The sequence below is a fragment of the Falco rusticolus genome, chromosome 3 (genome assembly GCF_015220075.1).
Source record: "Falco rusticolus isolate bFalRus1 chromosome 3, bFalRus1.pri, whole genome shotgun sequence".
NCBI classification, from domain to species: Eukaryota; Metazoa; Chordata; class Aves; order Falconiformes; family Falconidae; genus Falco; species Falco rusticolus.
In genome coordinates, this window is record NC_051189.1 from 111,513,824 (window position 1) to 111,535,178 (window position 21,355).

At 47.7% G+C, this 21,355-nt stretch overlaps 1 protein-coding gene across 7 annotated transcripts in view; it reads right to left on the reverse strand.

Annotated features, from left to right (window-relative positions):
• Positions 1-21,355, reverse strand: part of DISP3 (dispatched RND transporter family member 3) — a 111,088-nt gene that overhangs the window by 38,285 nt on the left and 51,448 nt on the right. Inside the window, exon 1 of one of the 7 annotated variants that reach the window (XM_037380751.1) lies at positions 3,699-3,847. The exons of 5 other annotated variants lie outside the window; for them this stretch is intronic. The gene's annotated coding sequence lies outside the window, so the exon portion shown is untranslated. Of the gene's footprint in view, positions 1-373; positions 536-3,698; positions 3,848-21,355 lie in introns of those variants that run through there. One more of the 7 variants, XM_037380752.1, reaches the window with a different exon arrangement.

Consider the following 21,355-nt stretch of genomic DNA (forward strand, 5'->3'; position numbering starts at 1 on the left):
TCACCCTGGTAAAGCTGCATCAAGATGAATGAACTCAAGTAAATCTGTGTGAAATCAATCATTTAAAGAGATAGCCTGTTCTCTGGTATCACAGGGGAGACATAAGGGAGTGCTAGAAACTAATATTTCATTGTTCAACTTCATCCCAACGTCTGGAAACACATTCTCCTGCCCCTGGCCACACATTCACGGAGCCAAATAGCAACTTGCACGCACACCTTGTGAGGACTGTTATCTCTCTATAGAGGGAGAAACAGGGAGGTGTGTGGAAAGGAAGAAGGCAAAGGACATGTTTCACTCCTCTTGACTGGCACAAAAGGAACAAAAAGTAACAGGTCTTGCCACCAAGGAGGTAGCAAGTACCCACACTTACCAGCAACTCTTCCCTCTGCCAGCCTTGCAGCTTCCAGTAGCCAAGCCTCCCAGACCACAGTACTGCTCAGGTCCTGAAATCCCCTGAGGCGACTTAAAGAGCAGATAAACTGGCATCACAGAGGAGAGCCCATTACAGAGTAGCTTTCACCACTGAGCCCACATCTATAGTCTGATACTTTGAAACAAACAATGGATAAAAAAATAAGCCAATCAGGTAAGTGAAAGGAGAAATCTTGTGCATTACATTGAGAAATGTAACGAGGTTTGATTTTTTAGAATGAATTAATCTGTTCAATTCTCATTTATGTCAGTGCTTGATAAGATTAGAGGATTAAACCAACTGTATGCTAAATGCTTCACGCTAAACAGTCTTGCTAGGATTTACTGCATGTTGGCATGCACAGAGACCATGGCAGCATCACCCCAAGACCCTGGGACTCACAATAGGACCTGTTCAAAATTCAGAAATAATAATAATAAAAAAATAAAATCACAGTTTATCCAGATTTTCCATATGCCAACAGGGTATGAACTCCTATCCCTCTCCAGTTTCAGTCAAGCTTACTTATTAAGTACTTGTACCCAACAGGCAAGTCTTTGTATAAGCAGCACTTATCTCCGAGCACTGGCATCACAAGAGGATTTCAGATGTGCTGCGGTTTTTTGGATGCAAATTGTTAACACTGTATGCATACCCTCCCCCAGGGCCATACCAAAATGCACACAGCCTGTCACCCTCATGCTATACAGTTACATATATGTAAAGTCCTGCACAATACAGCTTGGTAAAAACACGTGTCATTGACAGTTCAGAAATTACAGATACAGAGGCAAAGTTCTCCTGTAACTTAACCACTTTTTCTATTGGCCTGACAACAGCATTTGTGATGTTTAATTCATTAATACTGAAGAAATATAAGATCCTAGGAGTCGTGGCCAAGGACATACCAGGAATTGAGAGAATTTTTAGCACCTAGCAAACACATTCTCCCCAAACACCTGAAAACTATCTGGAATTTCACACTGGTGAAATCCCTCCTTTCTGTGCCCCCAAATTACACTGAGCCAGTCAGATATTGTCACTTCACTCCCTACAAGTGCCTTACTCCACCGTTGTAAAGAAAGGTTATGCACAACAAGGGTATTTGTCAATATAGCCAGGAGGTAAACCTAGACAGCGTCAGCGACTTCAGATGGTGGCGGCTGTGGGTTCTCCCCGCCCCCCCCCCCCCCCCCCCCGAGGATGAATTTGGCCCCGTACGGTGCAGAAACTGAATCACAATCTTCATCGCAATGGGCGATTGGAACAACGCTGATGTTACTTCCCAAACATCGGTCTGGTTCTCACATATGATACTGTTATATATTGCTCTGGGTCATTTGCCCCTTAGCTGTTCCCCACGTGTGTCTATGTGAGATGGTCACAAATGCTGATGACAGTTTCCCCGTGAATCATTTTTCTACTAGACAAGCATTCTCCCTCCACAGTGTTTTCTCCATGGGAGAACAGCAGGTATTCACAGGGGCAGCAGGAAGAAAGGAAGAACGGATCTTCTATCATATTAAGCATTTCCATTCCAACTTTGTTGTCTTCTTCACTCACTCAGGTCTGTTTTATTCCAGGCTTAGGGAACCAAACTATAAGGCTACAAAGGGGTAAAGAGACTGGCTTGATGAGTCTAACCTCTGAAGATGCATCCAGCGTGATAAAAGAAGTGTAGCTATTGAAACATCTCCCTTCAATACAGTTACTGTGTTGCTAGGTTTCCATCTAGACACACAGCCTAAAAGAGCAATCAAAGAAAGCTGATGCTGTGGATAATATCTTTATCAACACTTCACAAGGTTGTTGGGGAGGAAGAGGGAAAAATATTGTCCCCGAGCAAAGTTTTACTGGTGAGAACAGAAAGCTAGTTTCAAAATCTCACCTAGATTTTTGTGGGAAAATTGTTTTTAAGAAATAGAGCTTTTAGGGTAGCAGATTTTATGTATATCAGCATGTGGCTTTGTGAGCACAAAGTCTGTGTGTTTATTCTGTCATTTGAATTGTAAAAGTACTTCTCTTCCAATACAGAAGTCCTCATCCCACTTGACTCATATGTCTTGCAGCTGCAGAAGAGGGCATGCATCAGCCTTGTTTGAAAGGAACTTATTTGCTTGCACATTACATTAAACCCTAAAAGGCTTAGCACAGCTGTCAAAATACTATCCTAATAATTGCATAAACTAAGGTTGCTAACCAGCACACTGCTGTGCCTGTGCATAAAACAAAAGCGCAGGTGACACAAGATGCAGCAGTGAGGTAGATGCAAGGTCCTACACATGCCTGAGGGACCTGCCACTCACCTTACCCTGTCTGTCCCAGAGGTTTTTGGTTATGCTCAGCTGCTACCCTTCACCAGTGCTTTCCAACACCGGACAGTGGCAGCCAGACCAACTCTTTTGGTTTGGTCATCACCGAGTAAGAAAAAACACCAAAGAGTCCATTTTCTGCAGGAGACAGGCTGTTTTGCAGCATGCCTTTGCAGACCACCTGGACTGGCAAAGGCCCAGGAGTGGGCTGCAGCTCGGACCGATGCTCAGCGATGCAATGTCCTTACTAAGTGACCCGGGTAGGAAAAGGCCAGTTCCTTTCAGGAAGGAAAATTTCCTTTTTAGGCAGGAAAAGTCAATGTCTACACAAGCCAGTACGAAACAGGAGGGTTACTTTACACGTGCCTGGTACATGAGTCTCTACATCTTTAAAGCAAAGATCTGACAGCAGCTGGTGCCAGAGGTGAGAATCCTGCCTGGCTGGACCCGCTAACAGCCCTGAGCGGGGGGACGCCTCTCTGGCCCTCCCCTCCCCAGGGAAGCAGGCCAGCCCTCCGTGCTGCCAGGGACACAAAGCCGCTCAGTTCTGCGCCCAACTTTCCCCCAGGAGAAGAGCCCTGCTGCAGGCACCGCTCAATCGGCTCATTATAGCGGCCGCCCCCCGGGAGACGCTCTCCTCCGCGCGCATTCATGAACTCTCCAGAGCTTCCAGGGAGAGTTGGCTGCACACACAGCTGCGGGATTCAGCTGTTGTATTCGCAGAGAAAAAAACAAGGGGGGGGGGGAGGAGGGGGGGGGTTGGAGGGATTAAAAAAAAAAGTAAACAGCGGAGTGGGGCGGAGGGGAGTGCTGGCAAGCTGCGCGCTTCCTTACCCACCGCGTTCACGGCGGGACCCGGGAGCCCGACCGACCCCCGGCACCTTCCCGGGCAGCGCCGAGCGCCCGGGGCCGCGCACCGCGGGGCTGGCTGCGCCCCCCGGCCCCCGCCGCGCCGCGCCCGCAGCACTCACCTCCGCCCGCCCGGGCGGCCGCGGGCTCGCAGCGATGCCGGGGCAGAGCCGGTGCGGCGGTGCGGGCTGCCCGCCCTGCAGCGCGGCGTGCCCCGCTCCCGCAGCCCGCACGGCCCCGCCGCCTGCCAGCGGCGCGCCTCAGCCGCCGCCGCCGCCTTTTAATGCCGCTCTGCCCTGCGCCGCGGCCGGCTGCTAGCACTGCCCGCCGGCCCCCGGGGGCGGAGGGGCGGGCGGCCGCCAGCCCCCACCGCTGCGCCGCGGAGCGGTGCGGAGCTCCGGGCGCGGCCGCTGCCCGCTGCCGCCCCGCCGGGCTGCGGGCGGCGCTGCGGCCGCGCTATAAACCCTGCCCCGGGCCGGCCCCCGGTGCGGCGGCGCCGCGAAGGCAGCCCCGCCGCGGGGGGAACGCCGGGGGGGCAGCCCCGGCGGGGAGGGGGGCAGCCCCGGCGGGGAGGGGGGCACGCCGGGGAGGGGGGCAGCCCCGCCGGGGGTGTGTGTGAACGCAGCCCCGCTGGGGGGGGGGGCGGCAGCCTCGCCGCGGGGAGCAGCCCCGCCGGGGAGGGGGAAGGCAGCCCCACCGAGGGGGGCGGCCTCCTCGGCCGGGCCCAGGTGTGCGGCACAGCGCGACTCCGTACCGGAGCGGGCGGGTAACGGAGCGGCCGCCGGGGCCGGGAGCCCAGGATGCGCTCGGAGCCGCCCCGGGATTGCCCCGCCCGCCGCAGAGGCAGCTCGGGCTGCCAGGCTGCCGTCCCGGGGCGAGGGGTGCCCTGTGGAACAGGCTCCGGACTAGGGGCTGGGAACCCGGCTCCGCCAGGGTGGGCACCCCCACCCCCCGCTCCCGGTACAGGCACTGCCACCACACCGGTACCAGGCAGATCTTGGAACAGAAACTGCCAGAAACTTTAGCAGCAGCTGGCCAGTGCGGCAGGTCCCCCCGTGTTAAGAGCCAGGGCTCTAGGAAGGACTCATCTGGCTCCCTTGCTGGCGCTCTCACCGCTCGATACATGCTCCTTATAGGAGACACCTATATGTACTCAGCAGCAGAGGTATGCAGCAACGATCCCTCAATTAAGTGGGAGTCATTAAATGGGAGGTGGCAAGGCTTACTAGGGTAGTAGAGAAAATCCGTTTTAGATATTCACACTCGCCCCTTATGCAGCTAGGCGTTCGCAGCTGGTCGCCTAACCTGGCCATGAACCCTTGCCCTGGCTTCCAGGGGTCGAAGGAGTCCTGCTTGTCATAAAGACATCCCTGAGTACAGGGGCTTCGCTTAGTGTTGACAGAAGGCCTCTAAGACTGTTGGATACGGTGGTCTTGCGTTTTATTTATCGTGTGCTCCTCTGTGACTTGCTCTGGTTTTGAGGCAGGGAGAGGACATTTCCCCCGTCCCTGGCCTGTTTACCGGGGTGGCCTGGTACTGCAGCGTGGGGTCCTGCAAGAGCAGGACATCAGTACCTTGCTGATGGAAATTGCCTTTAATCCAGCTACATTACAGAGCTGACCTAAGCATGTTTTGCCCAATATTCTTGCTTATTTGAATGTTGAGGGTACCTAGGGAAAATATCTGTCACCCCAGTTTTTAGATAGATTTGTCAAGTCAGTAACAGAGCGCAGCATGGTAAAACAGGCCCATCACCTGAGCCTGTCTCCCGGCAGGCAGCTGTGTCAGAAGCATCGTGCTCTTTCTGGTACACTGCTTAGAGCAAACAGGAAGCCTGGCAGACAAAGCCAGGCCATCATCTTCGTTGTGGGGCTCCAAGGAATGCAAATTTAATGAGGCTCCTGAAGTAAAATTGCATTCCACCAGCTTCGCGCATTTCTGCCAATGATGGAGGTTTCTGCAGAGAATGTGATGGTGAGGGCTTAGCAATATTGTTGAAAACAGCAAGTGTACAGTAAAGGGGAAAATCGCTTTTTCTAACTTTGCGGTGGTGTGAGCGGAGCCCACGCTGATGTGAGGGACAGTGCTCGATCAATCACACAGCAGAGCCCAGCAAACTGCGGGGAGTTGTCAGTCAGCACTGTGTATCAGAACTAGACAATAACACGATTCTCCTCGGCAGTGTTTCCAGCAGCCCTCCAGGCACAGGCACACATGTATGAGCCCATCCTCAGCCCCCTGCTCCCCTCTTCGCACAAGCATGCAGCGCACCAAGGCCTGCGATGCACACAGGGGCGGACAGACCCAAAGTGATGCTGACACACCTGCTCACAGATGAATCATACCCATCTCTCCACAGGCAGAAGTACATCAACTTGACAGCTTTAGCTTTTAAAAATTGTACATTGTTTTCCCACAGCATAAACACATGACAGCTTCCTTTGCCACACACGTGCCACAGAGCTATGCTAGCCCTCAGTTGAACTAGAAGTTTCTCCTGCTGTGTTAGCACCTACAACATATGCAGGAAGAATATGTCTTTCCCTGTCAATAAAGAGACACTCAGACTGCCCCATCCATCTGTTAAATATTGCTCCATGAATGCACAGGGGTCTGCACAGCACTCAAAAAGCCCTGTAATGGAATACTGGATGGGAAGGGGTGACTGGGGGTTGACAGTCCTGCTCTATAGCAACTTCTGTGATTTCAGTCTCTTTTCATTCTGCATTAGAAGGAAATCAAACATTTCAAATATTCGGGGATGGGAGGGGCAGGATGGTGCACAGTAGAAACCTTCATACCTGGCTTAACATTTCTTTCTATGCCCCTCTGTGCTCAGAGAGCATCAGCCTATGACTGTTATCATTTCCCTCCCTCAGGCCTCACAGATGTGCTCAACAAAACAGCATGTGTTGCCAAAATGAATAAATAGTTCACTACTAGTTTAAATCAGCAACACTGAACGCGTTTTACTCAGACACGGGTTAGAACTGTCTACGTAAGCAGCACTACCCATGCACATAACCACAAACTGTGTTGAACTGTACCTACATTACTTGCACACGCCCGTACATAAAGGTTTCAGGGCTTTATTGCAGGCTCCACTAACAATGAAAATGCATCTACAAAGAATCAGCATTATTTGTGGCTTTTATTAACCCCACACACGCACTGGCAAACAGCACACAGACTGAGGTGCTGCACACTGCTGTTGTCCTCATTAACCACACAGGTACACAAACACACGCATGACACCAAGAGACATTAGCACTGTATTGCAGTCTTAGTTAGCAAGCTGCGTATTCATAAATGCCTGGCCACATGCATAGAGGCACACAGTCATAAGCAGGCAAAAAAAGGATTGCTACTGCGCCTGAAGCCATTCCTGGTTAAAGGATGGCTTTTGGAGTTGGGAAGCTGAAGGAAAACATCTTCTCGTTTATACATGCTCTCTAACCTTCTCAGAGCCTCAGCACAACTGCCTTCCACACCACAATCAGGCACCATCGGCCATTCTGCTTGCTTATATTTATGGCCCCTCTTTGAAATTCTGACTGCTCATCTATGCAGAATAAAACTACCCAAGCAATCTTTCCTGTTCAGGTGCTCATTACTAAAGCATTAAATAATGCCAGGCAGGCTCTCTTAGGCCTTGTAAATTTTATCTGGGGGACTTTCAGCTTCCACAAGGTCTATTACTGCCTGATTGCCTGAAAGGCTTTCAAGTTTGCACCAGACAGCAAGCCATACAGCAGAGAGGGCCAGGTAACAACTGAGCAGTGAACTTCTATTAAACACCATTGCTGGCTTGGGAGCCAGGCTCAGCAAGGTGAAATGCATACATGTGAGCGCGTATGCATGAGTGCATGCAGAGTCTGCCAGCATGCCCCTGGAGCATACACAAGGCAACCAGTGTTTGCATAAATGAATGTGTGTGCTTGAATGTTAGAGAGAAGTGCCTACTTCTCTCTAACATCGAAGGGTGACACTGTACATGAGTGAGTGCAAGACTGTGGGTGCATGAAAAAGGAGTGGGCTTATGTCTGTGGGCCCGATCTCAGCTACACAGGTGTCACTGCAGAGTAGGTGCTCAGGAGTCAGTGGGGTTTATGGTGACACAGCTGAGAACAGAATCAGGCTGTGGGAGTTCAGACCTTTCCTGTTTGAGCAGCTTTCTCCAAGTGCTTGCTGTTAGCCAGGGCTCAAAGCCAAAGGCTGTTTGAATACACCAGTAAGCTTAATAAAGTGGAGAGAAAATAATGGAGAAGCCCAGGAAGAAAGGGCAATAGCCCTCAAAGCCAGAGACAGTTTCATCAGCTGCCAGCTAAGTGTCCCAGGAGAATCTGCAGATAGATCCAACACCCCTCAGCTCCTGGGGGCAACCCCTAAAGGATGCTGAGCTGCAGATACAGCATATTTTCAGAGGAAAAGAGGGGGGAGTGGGGACCAAACGCTCTGTTTAGAAACATCCCTCAGCCTTTTTGAAGTTGTGCTATCTGCTTCCTAGTGCCTTCCTGTCAGAGGACTGGGACCTTTTCTCCTCGTCTTTCCTCACCCAAACATCCTGCTTGATGGAACATCAAGGAAAAGGACCTTTCCTTTCTGTCCACAAAACTAACAAAGCCACATCACAAGCTATTTCTATATGTTGGGTATTTATAAACCTCAGCCCTGACCTGATCGAGCAAAATAGCTTCTAGTTACCACCGAGTCAGGCTTGAATTCAAACTGCCAGCCTATTATTTCTTACTCAGGCAACACTAGTACTCAAAAATTATGTTAAACATTTCCCCGATGCAGAAACAATCGCTTCCCCAAAGAGCACAGGGGTGAAGGCATGCAGCCAGCCAGCCCCCCCTTTTATTGGATAACATTTCTCATATATTTCATGAGAGCCAGATGGCACCATCTGAACAGCAGTGAGCCTGGAAGCCTTCAGCCACATCAGCGAGCAGGAAGCGTGACCCAGGGTGGGAGCGCAGCGGCTCAGCGCCGCAGCCGGTGCTGGCGCAGGCAGAGTGCAGCTGCCTCTGCTCGGGCACGAGGGCACAGGACGGCACAGCCCGGGAGGCTTTTCTGCATTCAAGCAGCAGTGTAAATTTGCACATGGAACCCTAAATCGCCACTGCTGACAGGTACAGTCCTACACTTTCGAGGGCAGGGGGAGTTTCCCCAGTCCCGAAGCTCTCTGGGAAAGGAAGGCCCATCTGCGCGCTGCCTGAGAAAAAGAAACAGATGTAAAGAGAGGCAGAGCGTACTCTAACCCCCCGCTGCGTGTGGGGCCTTTTCCTTGCAATTAAGTGAAGCTAATGGTTTTATGGAAGTTGTTTGTTTAAAAGGCCTTCACTGCACTGTTTAATGGAGTTTCACCAGCATTCCCCAAAGGCTTCCAGACTGCATTAGTACCCCACAGCTCACATCCTAACCAAACAAGCCTTCTCACCCTGACGGCTCTGCCCTGTATGTATGGAGTGTAGGAGTATCAGGGCTGCTGTGCCTCCTGTGCTCGCCTTTCCACCAGAGTCTTGAAGCCCCAGGATGTCATGAATATTCATGACATAAATATTAGCAATAAGTATTGTGCAATTTGGACAAAAATATGTTTTAGGCAAAAGAACTGGGAGAGAACAACTGAGAGAGAATCTTTACTCCTGAGCTCCGGGAACTACTGAATAGCATTTTCCTGAGCTGTAACTGGTAGTTTTAAAATGCAAATCAGTCTTGGGTTTTTGAGAGACATTGGGGGGGAAAAAAAAAAAAAAAAAAGACCCAGGCAGCAAAGCTTTATTGTATTGTAATGAATGCGGGATTTGCAGAGCTGCTTCGTGCCAGTGAATGCACAGTGGATGCAGGCCAGGGACTCCAGAAGCCCCAAGGCTTGTCCCCAGCTAGCTGTGCCACTGGCTCACTGTGTGACCTTGAATAAGGTATCCTTTCCTCTGTTTCAGTGTTCTCATCAGAAGACATAGGGGAAAGGAGAGAGATGAGGCCATTTCTGTGCCCCCTGGTGAGGTTATACATTATAGGCCAATCTGAGGTGGAAGTCAGCAGAACAAATGTAGCAGCTGTCTCCCTGCAGGGACCAATGAACTCGGATAGCGTTGCCCTGTTTTTAACAGTCTTCCTCTGGCAGATGCTGCTGAACCTTTCCTTCTTCTTTTCCTATTGCTATTGCTATCGCTATTCTGTAGTTCATCTTTGGCCTTGTGTGTCCCTTCTGTTTTTCTATAGAATTGGTCCCCTCCTTGAGCCCTGGAGTCTGTAGAAACCTCTCTGCAATTGTTCAACTCTTCTTTTTCATGACCCACCCATACAGCATGTAATACCATTTTACCTGCCATCTAATTAAAGAGCTGTCCCTAAACAGACTCTACCACACAGATCATAGTAGGAGTCGAACACAGAAAAGGAGACACGATAAGTGAACTTTTACTATAGACGGATTTTCTTCAGATTATTAATGGTATAAACATAGATAATAAGTGTCTATAAAGAGAGGGGGTGGTCTGAGGCACATCGCAGTCCAGAGGACCGCTCTATTTCTCTGTTCCTGGACCCCCAGGATCCACTCTGGCATCTTGGTTACCTCTGCCTTGACTTTCCTCAAGCCTTCTGCTCCCTTCTGTACAGCCTGTGGTGGGCGGGATTTGGGGTGCCATTTATTTGTCCACTGTTGCCTCTTCTTGCCGCCTTCACCATGCTCAGAACACTGTGTTAGTGAACTCAGAAGGATAAATTGGTGATTTCTAAACTTGCCCCTTCAAAGCTGTACTCTGCCACCCACAGCCTGCTCATACCTCCTCCCACCACATCCAGCAATGCTCCCTCCCATGAGCAGTGCTGAAGGAAGGCTGCTGAATCTGGCATTTAGAAACCAAGTTGACTTCACAAGGTCACATCAAAGAGGCCAAAAATCACAGTCAGCTGGCACTAGCCTTCACTTATGACTCACCAGAGAGAATATTAACTGGTAAAGCAGAGGCAAAGAGTGCCATATTCCATTACCAGTCCCCTGAGCCCCCCTGACACCACAGAGGGAGAGCTGTTAACTGAGCTCTTCAACTGCATTTTCACTAACAGCAATGCCCTAGCAGCTGCCTGACCTTCACGCAGAAGTCTCAGGTCCTCTCGTCTGCGATGTCTCACAGACAGAAATCAGGCTCAGAGTCTTGTGTCCTGATGCTTTTCAGAAATTATCTCTCTGATGAAGGCAAGATTCCAAAGAAGGAATACACCACAAGGAGAAGCAGTCACTCTGGGGAAAAGTCAGTGCATTCTGATAATAAAAAGCCAAGATGTTCAAATCCGGATGCCAAAAGGTAGGTTTCAAATCTATATTTATACCCCTAAGCATCAGACTTGAAGCTCCCGTCACATGTAACAGAATTTGTGAATGCTCAAAGCTTTTCAAACTCGGCCATTTGTTTCCAAATACATAAACAGGAATAAAGAGCTTCTCAAAAAAATGCTCTACTGTACCAGCAGAAGAATTTCAGCTCTTCACTGGAAACACAATTCTGTAAGAGGCACTTTCTGGAACCAAAATATATTAGCTTAAGTTGAAATATTTGGGGTTTCAGATATTCCTTTCTGAAGTAATAAAAGTAAAATATGCTTAAGCAAAGCATCCTTTCTTACTCCTTCCCCACCAGCTATGCAGTGGGGACAATCGGAAGGTTTTGCATATTGGCAGTGGCAGTAGAAAAGTGCTTCTGAGAATCAGGTGGGAGAAATGCCTGCTCCAGGAAGCCAGAACAGAGTAAGAATTAGGAAAAAAAGGAGGAGGACAAAAAATCAAACTAAGCCATTCACATGTTGAAACAAGGGTGCATACCCACTACCACTTTGGAAACACCAGGAAACATTACCAATCTCTTCAACTCCCAGGAACCAGAAGAGCTTGCAGAAGTGATTATGGGTCAGAAAATTAGCAGAAAGCAAAAAATTCCTATAAACCAGAAAATTCCTAGGAAGGTTCTGGGTCAGAATTTCCTAGCAAGCAAAAGGATTCCTCAAAATCAAACCTTCCTCTCCCAGTGTAAATCACCATGAACAGTAAGTGGCAAATGTTCCAGTGCACGTAACAAATGCAGGGCACATTCTAGCCTAATGATTAATGCAAGAGAAGATGTCATTCAAATTCCACACATTTATATCAGGTATTTTTCCTTTTAATGTTACCACTGTCAAAAAAAATTAACCGTGGGGAGAAAACACAGACCAAATTCAGAGCTGCTATAAATCAGTCCTGTTCCATTTTGACCTCAGAGAGGTTGCCCAGTTCCTAGCAATGAAGCATATGACTGATTACCTGTCTATTCACATTTCACATACCAGTAGTAGGGAGTTCTATATGGTATCCGCTTGGCAAACAAATATTTTGTCCCTCCTCTAAAATAGCACACACAGAGTTATCTCAGCAACAGCTATTTATACATTGGGAAGCTAAGCAGCTAAGTGTTTCTTTCATCTCTGGGTCCTTCCACCTAGCCAAGAAAAGCATCCTGCCTTGGATGACGAAACAGAATAAAAGATTGTGCTGTTTTCATACCATGAGCAAGTGGAGAGCAATCAAAACCCTCCACCTATTGCCAGTGAAGCTTTGTCTTTTGCTTTGTGCAGACATTTCCATCTGAACATCAGCCTGCTAGAGCTGCTGATGTGGGAGAACGGCTGTTCTGCCCCATGGGTGAGGAAGCTAACGACTGGTCTGGTTCTCTCTGAGAGAGCAAGAAAAAGGGCCACATGTGTGTCTGAGCACCACAGCCCAGGCAGACAGGAGATATGGATTGCCTTTTGCTGAAGAGGGTGGCTCCAGGCCAGCTCTGCCTGTTGTGGTGGCTCCACATCATTCACCAGAGCCCAATACCACTGTCAGTGGGTTTGTGTCCATATGGAACTGCAGCCATGGCAGGGTGGGGACAGATCCAGCTGTGCTGCCTCCAGTACGGAAGGCTCCAGTGGAGGCTGTAGCTGAGAACTAGAACCATTGCTGCAAAAGAGACCTTGGTCACTCAAAATGAAGAAAAGTGTCCCTTAGGGCTTTTGGTGGCATGTCTCTATTTACCAACACAGAGTTATTAGTACAAAGGGAAAGTGAGAAGTATAACCAGGGAAGCAGACAGACAAGATACAGCCATAGGAAAAAGCTAAACTCTACACAAACCCAGATTGGCAGACTGATAAAATATTCTTAGGCAAGAAACAGACAGCATGAAAGACAGGAAGATGGAGAGAAAGATTTAGAACTGAACTTAATACGTCTGTGATTTATTTGCATTAAGCTCAAGCAGTGTGTGTGGCTTGGGTTTCACTTGTTTATTTTGCGTCCAAGACTGCCTCAGGTGCTGGCAGAGAATTGTTTTGTTGAAGTCCATGGGATGCTTGGGAAATTCATTGTCCCTGGGGGAAAATGAGGAGATTTTCATGAAATTCTGGAAAAAGTTCTGCAAGTTCTGAATCTCAAAAGAGGAAGAGTTACGTGTGAAGTAATCTGGATCTCCTTCCTATAGTGAAAGCCCAGCTTTGTCTCCTCAGAGCCAGAAGACCAAAAACTATCAGCAGCCTTCCTGCTGTGCTTTGCATGAGGACATTCTGCAAATTATGGAAATTTTGTCCATCCAGCCATCCTGCAACAGATGGCAAAGCAGTGAGAATGGCCAGAGCTGGTGGGTGGCATGGATGTGTTTACTTTAATAAGGCCCAGAGATTCAAGTTCCACTAGTGCCCATCAGCAGTCTGTTACATTCATTCATTTATAATTATTTCCCATTTTTCCCTGCAGTTACATTTTAGAATTGTAGTTATTTGGATCTCTATAACCATCCAAAGTAGCTCACATGACCCTGCCCCAAAACAGGGCATCCAGGATCCCCCCCAGGATCCTCCTTGTAATCCAGGCCTGGGCACCAACCTGTGGGACACTGAGCCCCTTTCAGCCCACAGAAAAAGGACTGTGGTTTTGCAGAACCTCTTCTGCTATGGTCAGGCTGTCCAAAAGAGCAGGAAGGAAAGTAAAAAAGCAGGGGAATATGTGGGTACAGCAAGGAGACTAGACAAAAGAGAAAAAGAGCGAAGAGACAGGTGAGGGGGTTAAAAGTGGTACAAAGGAAGAATAAAACTATAGCATAGGACTGGTACCTATAACTGCTGCTACAGAATTTGTGCAAGATGGATAGAAAAGTTGCAGAGAAGGAACTTTTCTTAACTGTAGCATGAAACTCCAGGAAAAATTTGAATAGAAATTTGAATAGAAAGAAAAAAGAGAAAGTTAAAATAGGACAGAGACAGAGTCACTGAAGTTGTGCAGTTAAAACCCCAGCAAGCCCAAGTACATGAAGGGGAAGGGAGAGGTAGCTAATGGAGGAGCTTGTTGGAACACCATAAAAAATCAGTTGCTTCCAGATGTAATGTACTCCATGCTGCTTTCAAAATCTCGGCTTGGAGCACCATCCATTTCCTGGGCGCTCAAGCACCAGGGAGCTACACTCTCTCAGGTGCTGTTTGCTTTTGATGAATGCTGCTGTGACAAGTGCATTAAACCTAGCAAAAGTGAGCTTTATTAGACTTTGAAAACCAGGGTCCATCACTGCTCAGACTACTTATAAAACAGTCTGGCTTGAGAGTGATACCAGCTCCCCCCAGGGCACACAGGGAGACATTGCTTATGCCAGCATGAGTCCTCCCACATACACTGTCCACATCTATTCCAGGCCCTGCAACAGAGAACAAACTGGGCAGCTGCCACATCCCCTTCCCCTAACACAATTACTCATGTTTCCTCTCAAGGAGACTTGGTTTTAGGTTTTCATGAAAGCCTCAAGTGGGCTTCAGGAAGTCACACACCACCATTAGTCATCCAGTCTGCAGGCGATCCCTGTGGGTGCAACACAATTACGTTTTTGACTTACAGAATTCAGGATCATCACAAGAAAGGTCTATGTGTAAGCCAGCTCCCAGGACAAGAATGTGGTTTGATCTCTTTGTGCTTTACTAAACCCACAGACTCATTGCCCAGCTCCTGCTTCCAGGGAGGAGCAAGAGGGTGAGCACTCTCCTTCACTGTGACTCCAGAACTCAGCCAAAGGCTGATGGTCAGAGTGAGTGGCACTGTCTCCTGCTGTGGCTGTGATTTATAACGACCCTTCGTTGTTGTTTGAGCCAAGAATGGTGCCAGCCTAGCTGTGACCTTCTCTGTCCCTGAGCCTGGATCTCTCACCTATCTCAAACACTCCCTTATCTTCAGGCAGCTTTTGCAGAAATCTCACTTTCTGCTCCTGTAATGAGTTGCACAGCATGATATGGAATTAGTAGAATCTAAGTTATTAATTGTCTACAACAATTAGCCAGGACGCCTGGGCCTTCAGGCACCTTGGTTACGTGTGGGAGTCAATTACAGTCTCATACATATTCATGCTACTTCATCCACAAACTGTGAGAGCTGCTTCCCCAGCTCTCTCCCCATCTCCTTTACTCCGACTTGCATCCAGCCCACCCTAAGCCAGGAAGAAGTAGTTTCCTTTCCTTTCACGTTTCACTGAAATCAAATATTTGCTGTGACCATAATTAATGTAATGGAAATACAGAACTAGCGCATTTGACAGGCAAGAGCAGAAATGGCCTGGCCAAACCTTGCTCACGCCTTGCAAGAGGAGATGCAGAGATCTTACTGGACTTCTCTCCCTGCAGTCACCTGCTCTACAAACATACCATGATACGTCATCCAGCCAAGCTTGATAAGGAGTATTTCTCATAGTCAATGACCACATCAACTCCATCTGAGACCACAGTCACCAGCTCTCATGGTGTAGATCAGTGTGGTCAGTGTATTGCCAGGGAACCTGATGGATTTAGACCAGTTTATACCCACTGAGGACCCTGACAATAAGTGCTGAGTGAGACACTGGGCTGCACCAAGTAAGCTGCTTAATGACAGCACGTGGCTGATTCCCACGGGATGCTAACACTTCACTTCTTCCCAAGGTTTCTCTGAGGTTATGTCTGTAAATATCCACGTGCTGTGCTCCTAGGAAAATAGCAACCCTGCAAATACATCACTGCAACTATACTTAACCCCGACAGGAGTTGGAGCTGGTCCAGGGATGAGTGCATGGGGCTGCAAGTGAGCTCCATGGGAGTCTTCTGAGTGCCTTCAGCACAGCAGGGTCAGAGCCCATCTGAGCAGGGACACGTGTGTCTTGAGAATCCACTGATCCGCTGGAGTGCCTGTCTAATATCTCTCACAGCAGCTATCCAGGAGCTAAAATGTTAAATCCATAACCTGCTCTCTAGATTTATTGTCCTGAAGGCCGTTATGACTTTTGTGAGCTTTGGAGTGCAAAATAATGTTAGAAACACACATTATTTATCTGACACACTAGAGTGACTCCTCCTCAGCCATCACTGCTGTGGAAATAAATCCCTGCTCTGTGTTAGGAAACAAAGCTATTTCTGTCACATAAGAGACCAGCTGAAGCTTTTGAAAGCATCTGATTTTAATATTGCTAATGTTTGCTTTTTGATTTTGTGCACCCAAACAACTTTCTGAAGGGGCCCAATTGATTTTGCCTTTTCAGTCATTTTTGATCATCCTCTTTGCAGGCTGGTATGAGGCTGGTCACAATTTTCAAAAGTGACTTGTAATTTCGGCTGCTTCACTTCCGTTACAGACACCTCCTCAGTAAAAATCAATAACAAATTAAATCACAGCAGGCAGTGTGACCCGTGACAGAGTGGCTGTGGGCTGCACGAGGGAAAGGGTTTGTATTTTTTTAAATTAGTGAGAAATTGAAAAAAGAAAACTTTGTGGCTTCATTAGAAGTAGCTATGTTAGAAAGGTACTGATATACACAGAATGTACTTCAGCACCCTACATCATATTAACTTGTGACTAGGACACAGTATTGGCTGCTGCTGGGAAGCGGAACACCTGTGTAGTACACTACACAGCCTGGTTCTCCAACATTACTCCTGATTTATACCATCTAACACCATTAACTTGAAGCAAGTTCCTTCTGACTTAACACCAGTACAAGATCAAAGCCAGATTCCTCATTCTGAGAAATGGGAGAGCGTTATGCACTCTTCTGCTTGAGCCTCCTACAAACATTCTCCACTTCATCTGAGTCTGTGAGGAACAAACCTTTCTGCTTTAAATTCACAAACCCGTGATCTCCCCCAGGGCAGTGGGAGAGACACCGTAAACAGGTTTTAGGTCTCCACCATGTGCTTTTCAGTGTCTGTTTTGTTTTCTTTCTGACATACTCCCCTGAAGGACAACAGCAGCGTGGTTCAAATTGCCCTCAATAAGTTCTGGGCTCTGCCGATCTCAGCATCTCAAGTTACTGGCTGGTTTTATGTATGGTTTTATATATCGTTCCGAGCATGTTGCAATCTGTGACTGGCAAATGCACACATTTTATCTCTCAACAACTTAATTTAACCTCTCAGCTATCTGCTGCTTGCTTTCTTCCCCTTTGTCTGCTTCCTCGTTCATATTTTTTCCCTTTTTATTGCAGGGATTCTGCCTGTTAGGGGAACTTTGCAGAAGGAAAATAAATAGATCACTATTTGATGTTATGCTTTCTGTTTAGAAGTTTGTTTCTCTTTCTTCTTCCATTGCATCAATATTAACATGCTGATTCATAAGCAAAATAAAGAAAGTATATAAATATACTCTTTTTCTTCTTTTTGAATCATAAAACTCAAAGTTATGGTTCCCACAGCAACTGTAACTCAACCTCAATGTGCACATACATTAAAAGCAGGGAAATTATCACCCAAGGCAGCAATTGAAAATGCGTGAGGGGATTACGTTACTGACAGTGAAAGGACTGAAAGGTTGCAATCCCAGAAATGTGAAACATTTCAGGTCTGTCTGTGACAAGATGTCACACCAAAAAAAAGAAGAGATCTCAAAGATCTTGATCTTTATGGACATGAACGGGATTCAACCTTGCAACATGCAGAACTACTTGATTGATGTGGTGTTACCTTTATTTTTGAACTCCACTGGCCTCAAAGCTGCTGCAGCACTCTGGAGCCAAAGACAGTGCCACTGAGCATACATGCGTGCGCTTCTCCATTGTATAGAGCTGGTGGGGTGACCCAGAACCACAGAGCTGAGGGGTCCAACAGAAAGGCAACAGACCCCCATGCCCCCCCACCCTGAAAAGGGCATGCACAGTGTTCCAGACCACAAAGCTAGAAGAGTCATTAGAGGACCTCCTGCATTCACATACACAATCTGTCATCCATCCTGCCTCTTCCACCTTCTTTTCAGCCGCCCCCTAGGAGAGGCACAATTCTGAAATACAGCTTCTTAGAAAGGACTGGGACCTGTGGGGATACAGACGAAAGGCTGGCAGTGACTACAAGCAAGAGGTCTTGGCCCCTTCAGCTCTTTGTACCGTAGCTGCCAAAGTAGGCAGTCACTGAAGGGAAGTGTTTCAAGCACGAACTGCATCCCAGTGGACTTTGGCTAAGTTATTCTAATTATTTGTACAATAAGATGAAAGAGCAACGTGTTCCCGTTTCATAAAGGCTTTTGCAAATAGAGTCCACCAGGTGCTGATGCTCCTTTGTGAGGCCTGAGAGCTGAGAACTAATTAGTCCTAAATTATACCCCAACAAAGATGCGGCAAGGAAGCAGAAGAGATGTACACATGCCAAACCACTACAACGTCCTTTCAAATGGCAGATCAAATAGGCACCACCACTTCAGAGGGCCAAAGATGCCTCAAGCAACTGGTTGGTATTTACCTTAAACAGCAAGGAGAAAGGCAGAGGGCAGTAGAAGAGAAACATAAAAAGGGTTGGCAGGACTGGCTCTCCTGAAACCTCCCTGTGCTGTTCCCATAGGAAAGGGGTTTCCCTTATGTTCAGGCCTTTGGGATCTGCACAATTGCTCTCAGCACTATTTGCTGTCATCTTCCGTTGGATGCACTTTTAAACAAGCTTCACAGTCAGCTCTTTTAAACAGACATGAGGGCAGCAGCTTAGAAGAATACAGCTGGAGTTTGCAGAACATGCTATTTGATCTCTTGCATGATGCAGGAGATTGTGTGTGATCCTACAATTAAAGGCTGCATCACAGTCCAGCCAGAAGGATTAACACAACTTTTGCCTTCATGTTTCCTGACCGTGCAGGGCAGTGCTGGGTGCTCCTTTCACTCCTGCACAGCCTTTCCTAAGTCTCCCACCAGTGCTGCAAAAAGGAGACTCTTCTCTTACCCCATTCCAAACTTTCAGAAGGGAAGAATCTAGCAATAACCTGCTGCAGGGCAGAGAGGTATCCTTGCCTCTTCATCAACCAGGCAGTGGCATGCACAGAGCCAGTGCCAATCACAGGAATGCCTGAAGAGGAGACACAGGCGTGATGCGTTAGCCAAAGCCATTTCACACTTAAGTGTGGCCTGCAAACAGTCCTCAGCGTTCCACTTTCATGCTTTTATATGATGAATGCTGCGCAGTGTACACGTTTTATGTTTCCCTCTGAAGTATGTATCATTGTCCTTTGCCAGTGGCACAGTCCCGGAACAGACAAACCATCATCACTCTGTTACATTCTGGTAATCCCACAGCTGATCTCAGCTAGACTAGTACACATTCAAAGGAACTCCCCTGCTTGGATCGGAGTGGCTCTAACTTCAGCGCTGGCATGCATGACATCACCTTCAGCTCACAAAAGCAGTGACAGCCCACAAAGAAGTCCTAAAGCTCATTTTAGAGCACAGGGCATCAAAAAGGCTAAAAACAACCCTTAATTCCACTAATTCCATTCTGTAACAAGGCATTTAATCAGGAAGTGCAGAAGCTGTGTCATAGCTGGGCCCAGTTTTAGCTGGAGGAATCCCACAGCAGCCCCTGGGACAGCACCCAGCTGGTCGGGGAGCAGAGCTGGGTCCAGGGATCAGACAAACTCTAACATGTTTCTTCACAGCGACTTCTCTCTCCTTTCCTCCTTCTCTTTTCTCACACCTGTGATTCATTAATGATGGCATAATCTGCTGCTCACATCCGGGCAATTCTCTGATAAAAGGGAATTTTTAAGTGCTCAGAGTAGCATGTTAATAACAGCCAGGTCTCTGTTTACCCCTCCCCAAAGCTGCCTGAGGCACCGTACATTCGGGAATATGGTTTGCTCTCTGTTTCTAAGAGGAGCAGCAATGTGGTGCTTAGTGCAGGCAGACATGTGGTGCAAGTACTCAAGAGGCAGCACAACAGGCTCCTGCATCCACTGGACCGAGCTAAAATACAGGGTCAGAGTTACTGCAGGCTGCTGGCACCTCATGATGCAGACAGTCATGCAGCAAGACACCGATACGCATCTTTAGCTGAGCGACCCCTTCACATCCACAGTCAGACACCCAAACTGCTTAGGTGCTTTGAACATTTTGCTAGAAGTGTTCCTCTTTCTATAGATGCCTCCATACCCTTGAACTTTTGTCCCAAACCAGAGTCAGTCAGGAATGCTATAGACTTCTTCACTGGAGGGTAGGTATTAAGTTATTCACAAGTATTATAAAAAATCTGTGAGATGTAAGATTGGAAAAAGCCCAGCACCTTTGCTGGCCCTTCCCTTCAGGTTTTAACTAACCCATCTCAGCACAGCTCCATTCTCCTTCCCAACCAGCACCTCATCCCTGGGAAAAGCAGGTTTAATACAAGTTGCTAAATCCCCTGAACTGTCCTGTATTTGCTAGCCATTCCCCTGATGTAAAGCAAAGCCTCTAAGGCTGAATGCCACTGTGGCATGAATCATGTTTATCATAACAAGAAACAAAGAAGGAAGAGAACAAAGGAAAAGGGAAAGAGGAGAGAAAACAAGACGAAAAGACAAACAGAAAAGTGAAAGGGAGGGATATAGATAGACCCATTAATTTGCCTCTGTTTGCTCTGGGACTTAAACAACAAGCTGCTATGTCTCTGGTTTATCTTGGTTCCTCAGCTGTGAAACGTGCTGTGCTCCAGCGTCTTCTGAGCTTTAGAGATTTGCTGGGGAGCTAGGAATGAAGCAAGAGGCTCAGCAAACAGAGATAGCAGAGGCAGCTTCATACATCACACTCAGAGGAAATTCATTCCTTTCAGTGCTGCCCATGGGTGAAATTACATTATATTCTGTTTGGATAATTGGATGTCATATACCACCCGACTTGTTACAGGATGGCATTTCCTTCCCTAAAGAGGCTGTTAGCAGCATCCCAGGACAAAGAACACAAGGAACAGGTCCCATGAAGTATGGAGAAAAAAGTAAGGACATGGAGGTGTTGTCTCTGAGCAGTCTTGGCTACAAACTGGACCTCTCAGGGTCAGGTTAGTAGTGGAGAGGATGAAAAATAGGATGAGGCAAAGCACAGGGAACAAGAAAGAGAAGAAGAAATGAAAGGGAAGGATGCAAATCTAAAAGAGGAGAGAAAAGGAGGAGGAAAAGGTAGCAGAAAGAGGTTGGTTTCAAAATGTGCTTTCTGTTTTTATGTACATGCCTTGTAGTGTACGAACATCTCCAGATGTCCCTCTACAGACCTTGCAGGACCGGTATGTAGGTCTCACATGGTAGATATTAGCACTGATCTTCCAGCCACAGCTCTGGAGAACAGCCTCTGCATCTAAAGGGAGGACTGACTGACTTGCAGATTTTGCCCAGCACAGATACAAGGCATTTCCTTCTTAAACTGGAGGTGGGATGCAGAGGTCTTTTAGCTAGAAATTCACTGGGTGGACAAGCCTGCCCCACTGTGCAGGGGCAGGTCACATAATGGCTGCCTGTTAATCCTGTAGA